This window comes from Marmota flaviventris, chromosome 4, assembly GCF_047511675.1.
Source record: "Marmota flaviventris isolate mMarFla1 chromosome 4, mMarFla1.hap1, whole genome shotgun sequence".
Classification (NCBI taxonomy): domain Eukaryota; kingdom Metazoa; phylum Chordata; class Mammalia; order Rodentia; family Sciuridae; genus Marmota; species Marmota flaviventris.
This window is the reverse complement of record NC_092501.1, coordinates 11,429,615-11,440,453: the sequence shown is the minus strand read 5'-3', so window position 1 is coordinate 11,440,453 and position 10,839 is coordinate 11,429,615.

Genomic DNA, 10,839 nt, shown 5'->3' with positions numbered 1-10,839 from the left:
GCCCCTGGTTAGTGGAAGCAGGTTGCCATCAGGAGCTCCCAGCCAACTTTCTCCCTGCTCAGCCCCTTGTTCTAGAGCTGTCTCCATGCCAGTCCCACACAGGAGCCCAAACCAGCAACCAGAAAAATACCAAGGGAGAAAGTAGAGGGCTCAGTGGATTTTTATGCAAGGTTCTTGGGGGTTCTGAGAGGTCTTTTTGTGTGGCCTGGTCTTGGCCTATGACAAGGACCAAGTATCTTTAACTTCCCTGAGTTACTGGTCCAGCTGCAAAGCCCTTGGCAGTGGCCCAGGGCTCACTGAAACTTCCCAAAACAACAAGAGAGCCTGAGGTTGGGAAGAATAGTTCAGAGACTTTGTTCATTGAAAATGATTCTGTTATTGCAAAAGTTGCACAAGTATTCACTGGGGCAGATGGGAAATCTAAACACAGTGCCCCAAGCAAGGGCAAGGCTCTGTTGGCAATCCCTGGCTCTGGCTGTGGGCAGTGTTTTTAGCTGGTCTTGGAGTTGGGCACTGGAGCCATTTCCAGAGGACTTGGGGGCAGGGGGCAGTGGTATCACATCTCTTTTGCAGCATAACTGGAGGAAATTCTAAAAGGCTTAGAAGGGATGGATTTTTTAAAAAAAGAATAATCTTTACATTCTTTGAAAAAATAACTTACTTGGGCCTTATCTCTCTCCTTCTAAATCTGTTGTAAATAAGCCTTCCTCTGCTCCCCCACCACCACTCTTCACATATCCAATTCCCAGGCCTGAGTTCACAAATCCTGGATTTTTCCCACTGCCCAGCAAGGGATCTGTTTCTGGTTTCTTTGGATGGACCCTCCTGGTCTTATAAATCAATCTCTCTCTCTCTCTCTCTCTCTCTCTCTCTCTCTCTCTCTCACACACACACACACACACACACACACACAGTAAACCATCAGAGTCCAGGGACTGAGGCCAGGAATTCAGGGATTGCCACTCACTTGTCCAGACTGTGATGGTCTCCAGACACTTTGGAGATCCCCTCTGCTGAATGCTCAGTGGTCTACTGATAACTGTTGAACAACAGGCTCTCGGGGGAGGAGGCTGAAAAGCCCTGATCTGTACCATGGGCCCATTTCTGTGGTGTAACTATTCCTATCATGGCTGATCTCACACTACTGTGGAGCCAGGAAGAGATGCACACAATTGGCTCCGACAAGACTGTCATGCTGGATCCCACAAACCCCATGAGAGCATTATGGGATGGATGCGAATGACCTCTTGGACCACAAGTGCCCTCCCCCAGTCCCCTTTTCCCTCAATTCCTGTTCCACCTTCTGCCCTCCCCTTCCTCTGAGCAGTTCAGAAAAAACAGGGTCAACAATCCCCATCAATCCACTAACAATGCGGCCAGCCAGAATAACAGAACTAGAAACCAAACCAAATGAACTTATTGTTTTTTTCCAGATATGTAAAAAGCAAATATATACTTGTTATTGAAAGTGAGGGAGGAATGGGCGGTGACCTTGGAAGGAACAGACCCCATTAAAGTGGCCAGGGTGGGGTTGGCTTGAGGGGCCCTGCTGTGGAAGGTCATGTCCTGTGATTGTGGAACCTGTGGTTGATGGGGTTGGGATGGACTTGGGAAAAGAGGGACGCAGATTTGGGTTGGTGGGGCAGCGTAAAGCCCTGGGAAATCTCAGAGGGAAAATGTGGCCATTGTATTGGGGGGGTGCTTGAGGAAGGGACCCCATCCATGTACTCCCTGGGGGTCTCTGAGTACAGAGGTGATGCCAGAAGCATGTTTATTGCAGAGAGTCAACTCTATCCACTTGGCAGAGAGAGAAACATGACCATTTAGTGGACGGCGATCCATACACCACCCCCCACAGGGAGCCTGTTTCCCCTGAGTGGGTGTAAGCTGGAGATGACAGTCCCGTTGGCTGGTCTCACTGCCCATTTGGTGAAAACAGCTCACCACTGCTTGTAATTCTGTGTTTACGCATACATAGTTTCCCCCAGCCAGCCCCTCACAGAGGCCAGCTGTTGGGCTAGGCATTGATAGTAAGACCCAGAAATCTGTCGCCACAGTGGAGGGAAACTGGCCATGTTTTTCTTCAACATAGTTATTTCCTAGGGTGTTTCCAAGGGAAATTTTGATGAAGCAAGACATTTGCCTGATGCGAGGCTTTGGCCTGTCAGCCCCTTGTGGAGAGAACGCCTCTGGGCCTCTTGACCAGGAGCGGTCGGAGCAGGGAAGGGGAGGGGGAGCTATGAAACTGGGGGTCTCAAGACCTCCAGGTCTTGAGAGCAAAGGCCAGTCCTCACTGACCCCAAGTCACCACCAGGCTGACCTCACCTTGTCCATTAGGAGGATGGACGACTCCCGGCAGCACAGCTTCCTGATGCTGCGTGGCTGCATCTTGGGCATTTCCAGAGGTGGGCACCCCAATTCTGCCCCGTCCCCTGGAGGCTTTAGCCTTCTCCCTGCTTTATGGCCTTAAGCCTCTAATGAAATACAAAGTAGAAGATTCCCCTGAGGAAAGCCAGGCCTGGAACTAGACGTCCACTGTTTCCCCAACACGGGAGTGGGAAGAAATAACAGAGGCCCAGGCTCCCTTTCCCCAGTTTCTCCCTATTTTAATGTCTCACAGAACTCTAGACAACATCACCTCGGGGGCACTGACACTGAGGCTGCGACACGGAGCACATCCATCCACATCACCCGACAGGATCCCTCCTGTTGCTGCTCTAGGGCCACTCCCAGGGCTCTCCTGCCCCCTGCAACCCCCAGCAGCCACCAGTTTGTTCTATATCTCCAAACTTTTGTCATTTCAAGACAACATGGAAAGGATGTGGAGGAAAAGGAACACTTTTACACTGTCGGTGGGATTGTAAATTGGTACAACCACTATGGAAATCAGTATGGAGGCTCCTCAAAAGACCAGGCATGGAACCACCATGGGCCCAGCTGTCCCACTCCTGGGTGTTTACTCTGAAGAATTAAAGCCATCTTACTGCAGCGACACCAGCTCTCTCCGTGTCTGTAGCCAGCACAATTCACAAAAGCCAAACAATGGCACTAGCCCAGGCGTCCAGTGGATGAATGGATGAAGCAAATGTATAGATAGACAATGGAGTTTTATCCAGCCTCGAAGAAAAATGAAATTATATCATTTGCAGGAAAATGGATGAAACCAGCGATCATTATGTAAAGCAAAAGAAGTCGAACTCAGAAGGTCAGGGTTGTTACGTTTTCTTTTTTATGTAGAAACTAGAGAAGAAAAGCGAAAAGGGATGGGTCTCATGAAAATCAAACAGTAGTCAGTAGAAGAAAGGCGCCATGGGCTGGGAGTCCTGGGGAGTGATAGTGACCAAATTATATTGTTATTGCTACATTGTGTGCATTTACAGATAGGTAACAACGAATCCCATCATTATGTGCCACTATAATGCACCAATAAAAAATGTGGGAAAAAAGAATGTTCTATAGATGGACTATAAATGTCCTATAAATAGACTGATTCAGCCCATGTTCTTTTTTTTTCACTCAGTATAATTCCCTGGGGATTTTATCAGGTTATGATGTGTATCAATAATCCACCCCTTTTCATTGTCGAGTATGGTATGGAAGGACCAAAGGTTGTTCCACCGTTCACCCAGGGAGGGACATCTGGGAGGCGCCAGGTTTTTTGGCTACAACTGTTAAAGCTTCTGTGAACATTTGTGTGTCAAGTTTAATGTGAACATAATTCTTCATCTTTGGGGGAATAAATATCGGAAGGACAATTACCAATTTGTAGAGCAGTTATATGTTTTTTAAAGAATTTGAGAAAGTGTTTTCCAGAGTGGCTCAGCCATTTTGCTTGAGTGACCTGATTTTCCCAGACCCTCACCAGCATTTGACATTGGTGCCATTTTCCATTGTAGACATTCTGGTAGGTGCGTATCGCTATGGTTTTAACTTGCATTTGCCTAACATTAATGAGGTGGAACATCTTTTCATGGGCTTGTTTTTCATCTGTGTATTCTCTTTGATGAAATATTTGTGCATGACTTTTGCCTTTTTTCTAAGTGGGTCGTTTGGGGATTTTTGGTTTTGGTCGCTGTGGTGCTGAGGTCTTGCAAATGCGCAACAGTGCCCTACCACTGAGCAACATCCCCAGCCCCAGGATTAGTTGGGTTTTTTTGGTCTCTTTTGTTAATTTTTTTGTAGTTATAGATGGACAGAATGCCTTCATTTTATTAGTTTATTTTTATGTGGTGCTAAGGATCGAACCCAGCGCCTCACACATGCTAGGCAAGCGCTCTGCCACTGAGCTACAGCCCCAGCCCAGGATTCATTGTTTTTTCACTGTTAAATTTTAAGAGTGCTTTATACATTTCAGATATCACTCCTTAATACTGTATTTTTTTTTTGTGGTGATTAGTTGGAACCTTAGTTCTTCAGCTTTCCTTACAAATTTAGTACACACTGGTCCTGCTTAGCAGAGGACAGGGTACATCTCTGGAGCACAGTGAATTTGCCGGATTACTCCAGCTCGGAGCCTTGGCAAGGCCGTTTGTTGATTGCCCCTAGTTCTCTTCAGATCTCCTGAGTGTCCTGCCACGGAAGCTACAAATCTTCTAGTCCATCCCACACACTGGAGATGGCCGGGAGCTTTGGTAGTGACCCGGCTTCCACGCCTCCCTCCAGGGCAGCAGGTCCAGTCTACTCCTGAGCCATTTCAAGGTGCCCTAAGCCAAATTTGCCCTTGAGTCTTTGTGTTCCTTGTCACACAGGTTCTGCCCTTAGATCTTTGCCATCCATTATGGATCCAAAGTGTCCTACAGGACACAAAATAAACAGCAGAAAGGACAGCCACTGGGAGCGCACAGCTTAACATATATCCACAGCTCATCAGGGACAAGTGAGCATGCAGGCTGCAGACTCCACGGCATCAGCCCAGGATGCTCAATGCTCCTGGAAAAAACTTCAGAAAAAAACTCTGTTCAACCAATCAGTGCAGCAGAGGAAGCCTTGGATGGGTGAGCACAGAGCTGCAATCTACATAGCCCTGAGGTTCAGTGGGAGGGTTGCAGGACTGGACCTCAGAGCCCCAAGCAGGATATAGGTCTTTATTGGGGTGAAAGGACAGCAGGTCCTCTGACATCTGCCCTCAACTTCTGAACTGGAGGAATAAAGAGCTCAGCCCATCCAGAGTTCTGTCATGCTTAAAGTAAGCTTTGCAGAGCTAGTAGCACCTTGGAATCTATTTTTTTTTTCTTTTCCTACATTATAGGGGGAGAAATTGGTCTAGCAAAATGGACCACACCATAACAGTGAAAGGGTTCACGACTTCTTAAGAAACCCTCTGACTTCTATAGCCTGAACTTGAGCAAAACTGGAAAATCAGAAAATCCTTTCCTATTGCAGCTCTTAAAATCTTGCAAAGGATGCCTGATCTATCCCCTATCCTGATTCCATGCAGAAAGCTGGGGCATGAAGTGGCTCTTTACTGAGTTTTCTATGAGTGTGTCTCATAAAATACATTTAAACTCCCCCTTCCTGCCACCCTCACTGGCTCTGGCCCACAGATGGGCTTCTTGTTAGCAGGCGTGATGTACAAGCCAGGCCCTCTTTTAGATGAGCTGCCAGCTCAGTTTGCTTGCTTTTCTTTTTCATCTAAACCCCAAATACCTCAGAACCAGCACCTGCAATTTTTCCTAACATATCCTTTGAACTTGCGGCAACTTAAACCAGAGAAGGATTCATTTCTTAGTTGCAATTTAGGCCGCCCTCTGCCACGCTGTTTCCAAGAAACAACCCTGGGCTTCTCTTCCTACCCACCTCCTAACAACCAGAAGGAAAAAAAAAGAAAAGAAAAGGAAGAACGTCAAAAGCAGCGCCCTTCCTTGGCTTGGAGCAAGCACTGGAGAGAATAAAGCCCCTGGCTCCAGGGCTCCCGGGCCCTCCTCCCTCGCCTCTGAGCTCAGAACACCATGCACAGCGGCCGTGCCGAGGCAGGCAGACGGGTACATCCAGACGGGACAGATGTAATTATCAGCATCATCCCTTTGTGTGTGCAGAATAGACAGCAGGATGCCACCACCCACATGATGCTTTGGCAAATGTGCCGTCACTCATTTCCACAAACAATTCAATGGGTCTTTGAAAAGTGCCTACGATGAGCAAAGAAAAGCATGGAAAAACACAGAGGGACGATTCAGCCTGAGCTCCAGAGTTACTGAGAGTTGCTCTGAGGACAGTGAAGCTGGACCCAGCTGATCACTTTTCAAGCCCCAGTTCAGGGGGAGAGCCTGGTGCTCCGGGGCAGGCAGCAGGCACTGTGGGAAGTGTTCCAGGTGAGATCGAAAAAAGCAAGGGCAAACTCTTCCTCATGTAGCAGGCCTGCTGCCTCTGGGCCTCACCTTCCTGTCTGCTGAGTGGGCACTGGATACCTGTGTGCCTGTCTCTGGACTTGTCTGTGTGTAGGAGATACCTTGGAAGATTACCTAGAGGGTGGGGCTCTTGCTGAGGAGCCTCAGGAGCTGCAGCCACAGGGCAGCACCATTTCTGGGACAAATGAGGTGAACACGAAGCCTCTAGCTGCTTCCCACAACGTGAGCATCGACCCCTCCACTGGCCTGTCCTCAGGAAGTCCTCGAGTTAATAAGTGAACCTGGTAAAACCCAGACTCCGCGTGGTCCAGTCTCAGCAGGTAGCAGGTGAAGCAGCACCATTCAGTGCTGTTCTTCTGTTTCCCCTGAAACCGTGCAGGAGAGCCAAATGCCAAGATCGGGGAACTTGTTTTGCCTCCCCATTTCTCTGTACCCCATCCTGAATCTCTCACCCAGCACCTCCCTCTATTTCTCTCCACCTTCTTCTCCCACTTCCTGGATTGTGGGTCTTAACCCAATCTCTCTGGGCGACACACAATCCCCATAGTGTGTGGGTGGTGGCCCAGCTGTCAATAGAGGGGTCCTTCAAAGGCAGCTGGTAACAGGAAGCTCCTGTGTGAATATTTACGTCCCTTGAGATTGTTTTGTGTCGTGGTGTCCTCAAAGCTGTCTGGAGTTCCCACTCAAAACCTTGCACTAGCACTGAAATGAATCATGACTTTGGGGATATTTTTCTTTCCCAAATCTCTATCTAAGCTCATTTCCAGCCCCTCTGCCCCCTGGTGAAAATGAAAATTTGAGTTTCTTTCTTTTCTCTTTGGAGGCCTTTCTTGAGAGGCCTCTCCCACAACGTAAGCCGCCTATCAGAGTTGGACAGGCTTCTGGGTTTTCTGGGTTTTGCTCATCCCATCCCATGGGAGGCCAGAGTCCCCATGACACATTCCAGCTCCTGGCCCAGTCCTGCCCCAATGCCTCCAGGGAGCAGGGACCGCCCTCCTGCCACGCCAGGTTGGCTTCTTCCTGAGCATCACCTCCCTGAAGGGTACTTGCCACCTCCATCCTTGCTCCCATCCTCCCCAGCCACACCAACCAAGGAGATGACGCAACAGTGTCTACACAGTGCCTGGTAAGTGCCCAAAACGTTTGGGTGGGTAGGAGATTTAAGGAAAACTCTTTTAAACTCGATTTGCCAGAATTCCCAGCGCTTCTCTGTAGATCTGAGGTGAAGTTATTTTCGAGAAGGGCATTGGAAAGGGACTGCCATCTAACAAAAGCAACAGGCAGGCCACCCTGGGGCTGCGGTCAGGGGCCGGGCTCAGGGCCCAGCTCTGCCACCCATGTCCCCCTGGTGGTGCTGAACACCTCCTGGGCCTGAGACTCTACTCCTCCATCTAAGATGGGCTGCCCTGCAGGCCTCACAGGCTGTTTTTGGGTTCAGTGGAAATATGTATGTGTGATCTGGAAAAATCTTTATAGTCGTACAGGCCATACTTACCAGGCAATAAAGAAGCCATAGAGAGGCCCCAACATTTCAACTTAGAATTTTAAAATTCATCAAGGAAATATTGGTGAATTATTTTTGAAGAAAGGGCCCCAAATTCCTCTTACCTACTGAGATTTGGAGAAAATGGCCTCAGTGGGTATGGGGTAAGGGTGGGGAACACCAGGTGGGGTCTGTCCCTGTATCTGGAAAACTGTAACAACGCTGTTAGATCCACCCTGACTCCATGTCAAGCCTGATACACATTATTAATGTCCCTCTGCTCAGCTGGGCACAGTCCCATGGGAAGCCTAAGGCAGGAGGATGGCAAGTTCAAGTTCAGCTCAGCAACTTAGAGAGACCCTGTCTCAAACTAAAAAATAAAAGGGGCTGGAGATGTAGCTCAGTGGTAGAGCCCCTCTGGGTTCCATCCCCAGTACCACAAAAAAAAAAAAAAAAAAAATCCCTGTCTGCTCAGCTGCTAGAAGGCAGGGGTGGGTTGTTCAACTCTGGGTCCAGCCCACCTCGGAGTTGAGTGACTGTCATGTCTGAAATCCCTGTTGACTGGGTCAACACCAGGTTTTCTTCACTGAGGCTGTCCTTTGCTGTCTTTGCCATTTTGTCCCCTGAGAACAAACTCTCTGTCCAAGGTGACCTAAGAGAATTTGTCCTAATGCATATGGGGACACGGAGAGTGAGATTTATTTAAAGTTCATTGATGTTTCCCTGAAATTCCCATGACCCCTTATTTTCCTGCAAGATTTCTATGGGGTATGTTTGACAGAAAGGAACCAGGGGCCGAGCAAGGGGGCTTCTGACCAAGAAAGGGGCACCGAGCACTGGATTGGGAGTCCAAAGTCCTGGTGCCCATCTGTCAGCTGCAGCAGCAGCCTGTGGGTGTCTCCACCTGCTTCCCCTGGACAAGGAGGGCTGGCTAAGGCTCGCTGCCCTTAAAGTCCACAGTCACCTGCACAGTTGTTAAGTGGTCTGGAAAGTCCCAGAGGTGACCTGGAGGCTGCCAACCTATGAAATCCGACGTCTGTGGACAAAACAGAGCAAAGATGGCAACAGGAATCGGGGGGACAGAGAACTTCAGGCGCCTGAGTCAAGCCAGGAACCAGGTCTTCCCAGCTGGCAATACTGTGTGTTGTCACATATTGTCACCAGGAGAAGCAGGCACTGTCCCCTTGACTCCGCTGGAAGGGAGTAAGGAATTTTGGTTATTTGAAATTGAAATAGAAATGCTCTTCTTTTTATTTTTTTTTTTAATTTGTGCATGTTATTCTTTTCAAATGGTTCCTAATGCTTTTTAAGTTAGAAACACACACTTATTAAATTTTATTGGACCTGACTTTTTTTTAAATGAAACGGTTCATGTTTGTTTATTTAATCTAAGAACACTGTGAAAAAACGACTGAGATACTAAGGGCAGAGTGAATGAAGAAAATTGCTTTTGGACTAAGGGAGAGGTCAGTGTAAGAAATATTATTTCCTTCTCAGAAGTGAGGGGACATACAAGTTAAAGGACAACAAGAAAAAGTAATAAAACAAATGCAGAGCACAGGGCAGTTTATAGTCTACTTGGGCCTGGTCTCTTTGAAAAATCAGGGTCATTAAATATTTTTTTTAAATTGGAGAACCCGGGCTAGGGTTGTGCCTCGGTGGCAGCGGGCCTGCCTAGCATGTATGAGGCGCTGGATTCGATTCTCAGCACCACATATCAATAAATAAAATAAACGTCCATTGACAACTAAAAAAATATATAAAAAAGAAAATTGGAGAACTGGGATGAGGTTGTGGCTCAGCTAGCACATGCGAGGCCCTGGGTTCGATCCTCAGCACCACATAAAAATAAGTAAAATAAAGGTCTTGTGTCCAACTAAACTAAAAATATAAATATTTTTTTAAAAAATTGGAGAACTGATCTAAATCGAGACATTACAATGCCAGCTCCTTGATTAAATCCTGGTTTGGAAAAAAAAAAAAAAAAAGGACATTTAAAAAATTCTACTTTCTGGGTGCTATGGCACACACCTATAATCCCAGGAGCTCAGGAGGCTGAGGCAGGAAGATGGCAAGTTCAAAGCCAGCCTCAGAAATTCAGTGAGGCCCTAAGTAACTCAGTGAGACCCTGCCTCTTAAAAATATATATATATTTGGGGGAAGTTTGAATGTGGAACAGGTATCAGAAGGTACTGGGAACTTTTGTTCATTTCATTAGGTGTGATCAATATTCTTGTTTTAGGTAAAGCAGCATGCCTGATTTTCTTTAAAATAGTTTGGCAAAAAAAAAAATAGGAACAGCTGGAGGAAACATGGCAGAGTATTCATGATTATGAAGAATAGGCGATGACTTTATTGTAATCATATTTTCACTTTTCTGAAAGTTTTGTCCTAATGAAGTTTTTTAAAAGTAATGTGTTTCTGGAAATTTGTCAGCAGTAAGAGGTAGGAATGTGAAGATGGGGACAAATCCACTGGACGTCCTCCCAGCTTTGCCTCAGAATCATACCAGGGGAACTGATGGAACTGGGCGGCTGAAGGCTTCGTGAAGTAACCTATTTCCCTACTGGAAAAAAAAAATCAAGAGAACCCCCAAGAGCTCCATGAATGAAGGAGAGGCCACTTTGTTCTCACTCCACATGGCTGGCAGGACTTGGGACAGGGCGTTGACATTCTCTACCCGCTGAGAACAGACACTAGAGATGGATGGCAGGATGGCCGTGAGGGTCCTGGGAGCCCTGACACCCCAGCCCCAGCATGCCACCGACCCCTGGCCCCAGGACTCACACCAAGTGTTCTCCTGGGCTGACTTCTCAAGAAGGTGCCTACAATTATCTGAATGTTTGTGTCCCCCAAGCCCCCAAATCATTGGTTGAAACTAGACACCAATGCAAACGAAGTAAGAGGTGGGACCTTGAGGAGGGAATTAGGTCATGAGGCTGATGTCCTCATACAGAGGTTAGTGCCCTTATGAAAGAGACCCCAGGGAGCTGCCTGGACCCTTCCACC